Here is a 6,737-nt window from a genome sequence, read left to right as displayed (position 1 = left end):
AAACTCCCTAGTCCATACCAATGACAAGCACACCCATAACATGACGCAGTCACCACCATGCTTGAAAATATGAAGAGTGGTACTCAGTGATGTGTTGTGTTGTATTTGCCCTAAACATAACGCTTTGTATTCAGGACATAAAGTTCCTTTCTTTGTCAAATTTTTACTTTAGTGCCTTATTGCAAACAGAATGCATGCTTCTTTTCACTCTGTCATTTAGGTTAGTATTAGAATGTTGGAGTAACTAGAATGTTGTTGATCCATCCTCAGTTTTCTCCTATCACAGCCAATAAACTCTGTAACTGTTTTAAAGTCACCATTGGCTTCATGGTGAAATCCCTGAGCGGTTTCCTTCCTCTCCTGCAACTGAGCTAGGAAGGACGCCTGCATCTTTGTAGTGACTGGGTGTATTAATAAACCACCCAAAGTGTAATTAATAACACCATGCTCAAAGGGATATTAAATGCCTAGCTTTTTATTTTTACCTATCTAACAATAGTTGCCCTTCTTTGCGAGGCACTGGAAAACCTCCCTGGTCTTTGTGGTTGAATCTGTGTTTGAAATTCACTGCTTGACTGAGGGACCTTACAGATACTTGCATGTGTGGGGTACAGAGATGAGGTAGTGATTTAAAAATAATGTTAAACACTTTTATTGCACACAGAATGAGTCCATGCAATTTATTATGTGACTTGTTAAGCAAATGTGTACTCCTGAACTTATTTAGGCTTGCCATAACAAAGGGGTTGAATACTTATTGACTCAAGACATTTCAGCTTTTCATTTTTTATTAACTTGAAAGAATTTCTAAAAACTGAATTACACTTTGACATTATGGGGTATTGTGTGTAGGCCAGTGACACTACAGTTTACATGTTTCTTTTTTTATGTTGTGGCTATTGTAATCTGCTCTGAAGAAACACCCCTTGAACTCAAGAAGTGCTGAATAATTCCTGGCTGGAGGTGGGGTCGGCCACATTAGCTCATGTAACTCAATACTGAAGCTCTGATGTTGCTAGACTTTGAAATACAAGTAGTCAGTTGTCTGCACTACATAGACAAACAAACATCGTCAGGATATCTTAATGCATCTTGGAATTACAGTCCTGTAGACACAGAGATACAATAGGCAGAAATATCAACTATGAATATTTATGATGAATGTAAGCTTTACTTTTTGGTAGCTGATTAATAGACAACTTTCCAAGTCAAATGTGCTCTCATTCAGTGCGGTATGGTCCTGTCTGACAAGAATACATACAGTTACATATGTTTTTTGATGTTGTGGCTATTGTAATCTAATCGGCTCTAAGACAAACAAGTTGGGTCAGACACAAAAAAAACAGTTTCCTCTGTGGATTTTGTTTGTTCAGCCCCTACTCTTGCAATTACATTAGGAGGCCCACCTAAATTTATCTCTAAATCCAATATGGCATCCAAAATCCAACACGGCTGCCACAATACCATTAAATTGTGGTTAAATCACATGTACATCTTTCAGATTTGTGTACTGTTCTTATGACCTGTACTCAACACTATTTTTGTGCAATTCAACTTTGTTGGGATTCCAATATACCTGCCATCATTACATTTGTCTGGATATAGATAAGGCAGCAGACTGCTTGACATGGCAACACTAAGTAGTCATTAAGGATCAATGAGGCAACTCAGAGGGTCCAACGAAAAGAAAGAGAATCCAACTCTGGACTCTTGACACCCTCTCCCTAACTCTACGTCTTGCACTCACTGTGGTATAACTTGTGCCTCTGCTATTGGGCTCTTCAGTCACCTCGCTATCATTTAGAAATGAACTTTGTTTCATGGCTAGTCCAATACGACTACCAACATGACCTTCCGCTGGCTCACTAAATTGTGATGCGCATTGGGATATTCTGGTGCACTCCTATGCTGTTCAGGTTGAGCTAACACATCACTTTTTCCAGAAACCCATGTCTACCATCCTGGCTGTCTGTCCTGGAGATCCCATAGATGTTGACTTGGTGACATTATGGTGTATGGGTAGGATGCAACCACACATGATTACAAGCGCATAAGGCCGGTAGGTGTTCACTACAATGAACCAACACAATCATTGATAAGAAATGCCATCAACTTACTGGGCCTTCACATATGATAAGAATTGAACCTCTCCAATGTCAATGCCATCCCGAATCTCCCAGAACTGTCCTCAATAGGCCCAATCCGACCATCAGTCCTCCACTCTGGCAGTTACTACAACCAGAGACACCTTAAAACTGGACTGCCACAGGTCAGAGGGCCATTCAACAGCCAAAATACCATCTAGAAATTGCTGGTGTGCGTTTCCCTCTTATGTACCGATTATGCTAGCAACCATGGCTGGCCAACCCATGTGAAACCTGAACTGGACTCACATGTAAATAATGACTTCTCATGTTGGGGTGACTCATGCATTGGTCTGGGGAACTGTGCAGTAATCCCTTAATAAATGGATCACTAGCCACTTTAAAAATGCCACTTTAATAATGTATACATATCTTACATTACTCATCTCATATGTATACTGTATTTTATACCATCTACTGCATCTTGCCCATGCCGCTCGGCCATCGCTCATCCATATATTTATATGTACATATTCTTATTCCATCACTTTACATGAGTGTGTATTAGGTAGTTGTTGTGAAATTGTTAGATTATTTGTTAGATATTACTGCACTGTGGGAACTAGAAGCACAAGCATTTCACTACACTCGCATTAACATCTGCTAACCATGTGTATGTGACCAATACAATTTGATTTGAACATCCCTTTAAGGACATATGGCATCTATGGCAAACAAGAAGCCCCTTAGGATGGTCAAATGTAAAGAAAGATGCTGTATATCATCGTGTATGGTGACTGGGGATTGGCTGTGAGATATTGGCCTTTGTGCACCTTGCTTAACCAGCTTCACCTCCTCTGCAACCCCTTTACTGTCCATCAAAGCCCAGGGATCATCTTCAAATGTATATGTGTGTGGAGCTGTGTTACGTCCCTCACAATGCTTCTTAGTCGTACTCTATGACCTACACACTAAGCAACCTGTAGTTAACCTGAGGTTGCCCTCACTGGTTCTGTCACTCTCCTTATCTCCTACTGGGCCTGCCCCAGACTGTAATCACAGCCAACCACACACAATTAATATCAGCCAAATTCTCATCCTACCTGATTTCCAAAGGAATATGATGGAATATATAGGACGTGACCTGAAACTTTTTGCCACATTCAACATAAAAAAACTCTAAGGGCAGGTCAATTTGTGCCAACCCTTTCACAGACTCTCCTTACAACCAGGCAACAAAACATTCCACTACTGGAGTATCCCCTGCATCATTCAGGCGGAGATAACATTCCAGTTAGTCAGTGGGTCTAGTTGGCATTCAAGCAGCAACTGCTGAGTGCCTGCACCCAACGGTTGTAGAATTGGAAACTGATCACCACACACCCCCAATACCCAGCCTGTCATTCAGGAAGGACACTGGCCTTGTCGCTGCAGCTTTCCCAGAATCACCAGTTAGCTGTGCAAGCTGGTCAGGCCCCAGAACTACCACCACCACTGGCTACTTTGTCTACTCATCCTGCTAGGACACACTCATGTCCTGGTCACCCGGTCAAGACTTTGAATCAACCTTGAACACTTAGTTTGGGTGGGGAAAAGAGGGGAAAAGGTTAGAGCTGTACATACAGTGCATTCTGAAAGTATTCACTTGACTTCAATCTGTGTTTGAAATTCAATGATCGACTGAGGGACCTTAAAGATACTTGTATGTGTGGGGTACAGAGATGAGGTAGTCAATGAAAAAATGTTAAACATTACTATTGCACACAGACTGAGTCCATGCATCTTATTATGTGACTTGTTAGGCACATTTTTACTCCTGAGCGTATTTAGGCTTGCTATAACAAAAGTGTTGAATACTTATTGACTCAAGACATTTCAGCTTTTCATTTGTAATTCATTAGTAAAAAAATTGAAAAACACAAGTCCACTTTGACATTATGGGGTATTGTATGTAGGCCAGTGACCAAAAAAATCGGAATTTAATCAATTTTAAATTCAGGCTGTAACACAACAAAATGTGGGAAAAGTCAAGGGGTGTAAATACTTTCTGAAGACACTGTATGTTCAAAATTGTTCAAAAGTTCTTTGGATTTATCGGGTCCCTTATCTCCTTGCCTGCATCATGAGTAATATTTGGCCTTATAAGTATCAAGTTTGACTCTGTCTCCATCCTGGGAGTTTTGTGCATTGTGTGCATTTCATGGTCTTGAATCATCTAATAAAACAATGAAAGAAACAGGTGTCTGTCAACTCAAATGAATAAAACTAAAGAATGGAATCAAGAACTGTGATAGAGAACAATAGAACTGGTGAAAAAGCACCACACCTTTCATTTAGCTCAGTAGCCTTTACGTGTCAGTCGGTTCAAGTCACTGTATCCAATTGAATGATTTGTTTCAATTATAAGAGGATTACCTTTTTGGCAAAATGCTGTTAGACAGATACATGTATACGTGTGTGTGTGTGTGTGTGTGTGTGTGTGTGTGTGTGTGTGTGTGTGTGTGTGTGTGTGTGTGTGTGTGTGTGTGTGTGTGTGTGTGTGTGTGTGTGCGTGCGTACGTGCATTGAGAGTGTTGTGAGGCAAGGAAAGGGGTATTTAGAGACAGAGGGTTTCGAGACAGAGGCTAATGGAAAGCAGCTTATCCTGTCGTAAATCCATGAATATGCTGAGAAGTCTCCTCACACAAACACACACACTTTCTCCCAATACAAAAGCTACTGTAAGCAGCACAGTCACACCTTGACATGGCAGTCACTCAAAATGAATCTGACAGTTGATGTAAGCAGCCCCAGCTGTTGTGGTGTAGCAGAGATAGGAGTCACTGCCATGACTTCATGACTGAGAGAAACATGCAAACATGTTGTGTGGTAGCTGTAGTCTCCCCTGTTCTTTAGCAATCAGAATAATTACTCTAAGGATTAGAAAGAGGATAATCTGAGACTAAAGCTCTGTAGCAGCATGAGACATCACAGGGTGTACAGTACAGAGTCACATGGGGCACCATAACTTGAGGAATTTGTGTGTTTGTGTGACTTTTCAAGTGTTTGCCCATAAACTCATCTTGGTTTGTGTGTGTGTGCGCACACACGCAACAGCGTGAGTGAGAGAGGCATAATTATTTGAGATAATATTTTGATTAAGAGTTACATTGCAAGAATAGTAAAGAAACCCAAATTTGAACAACTGGGAACATGTTATTAGTCCCCAAAATAAAAAAAAGGCTATTTCTAGGGGGTTTAGGGTTAAGGTTAAATTTAGTGTTAGGGTTAGAATTAAGGTTAGGGTTTAAAGGTTAGGTTTAAGAGTTAGGGTTATGTTTAGGGTTAAGGTTAAGTTTAGGGTTAGGGAAAATAGGATTTTGAATGGGAATCAATTGTGTGTCACCACAAGGTTAGTTAAACACAACTCTGTGTGTGTGTGTGTGTGTGTGTGTGTGTGTGTGTGTGTGTGTGTGTGTGTGTGTGTGTGTGTGTGTGTGTGTGTGTGTGTGTGTGTGTGTGTGTGTGTGTGTATGAGAGAGAGAGAGAGAGAGAGGGAGAAGGAGAGAGCTATTTAGCCTACTTTTTGTTACATTTACAAAGTAAAGCATTATTGGTATATAAAGATGTGATAAAACACATTTTCATAATCTGATGTTACAAACCTCACTATAGATTAGTATTGGATTATTAATCCTGTCCTGGGCAACTACAGTATAACATTGTAAAACAATGTTTCTGTAAAAAGAATTACATTGGTTTTATTTTTATAAGTAGAAAATACAAAACATATCTAAATATATTCATATCTACAGTTGTTGTCGGAAGTTTACATACACTTAGGTTGGAGTCATTAAAAATCGTTTTTCAACCACTCTACAAATGTCTTCTTAACAAACTATAGTTTTGGCAAGTCGGTTAGGACATCTACTTTGTGCATGACATAAATCATTTTTCCAACAATTGTTTACAGACAGATTATTTCACTTATAATTCACTGTATCACAATTCCAGTGGGTCAGAAGTTTACATAAACAAAGTTGACTGTGCCTTTAAACAGCTTGGAAAATTCAAGAAAATGATGTCATGGCTTTAGAAGCTTCTGATAGGCTAATTGACATCATTTGAATCAATTGTGTACCTGTGGATGTACTTCAAGTCCTACCTTCAAACTCAGTGCCCTCTTTTCTTGACATCATGGGAAAATCAAAAGAACTCAGCCAAGACCTCAGAAAACAAATTGCAGACCTCCACAAGTCTGGTTCATCCTTGGGAGCAATTTCCAAACGCCTGAAGGTACCACATTCATCTGTACAAACAATTGTACGCAAGTATAAACACCATGGGACCACGCAGCCGTCATACCGCTCAGGAAGGAGACGCGTTCTGTCTCCTAGAGATGAACGTACTTTGCTGCGAAAAGTGCAAATCAATCCCAGAACAACAACAGAGGACCTTGTGAAGATGCTGGAGGAAACAGGTACAAAGTATCTATATCCACAGTAAAACGAGTCCTATATCGACATAACCTGAAAGGCCGCTCAGCGAGGGAGAAGCCACTGCTCCAAAACCACCATAAAAAAGCCAGACTACGGTTTGCAACTGCACATGGGGACAATGATCGTACTTTGTGGAGAAATGTCCTCTGGTCTGATGAAACAAAAATAGAACTGT

This window comes from Salmo trutta, chromosome 12 (assembly GCF_901001165.1).
Source record: "Salmo trutta chromosome 12, fSalTru1.1, whole genome shotgun sequence".
Lineage (NCBI taxonomy): Eukaryota > Metazoa > Chordata > Actinopteri > Salmoniformes > Salmonidae > Salmo > Salmo trutta.
This window is presented reverse-complemented; position numbering follows the sequence as displayed.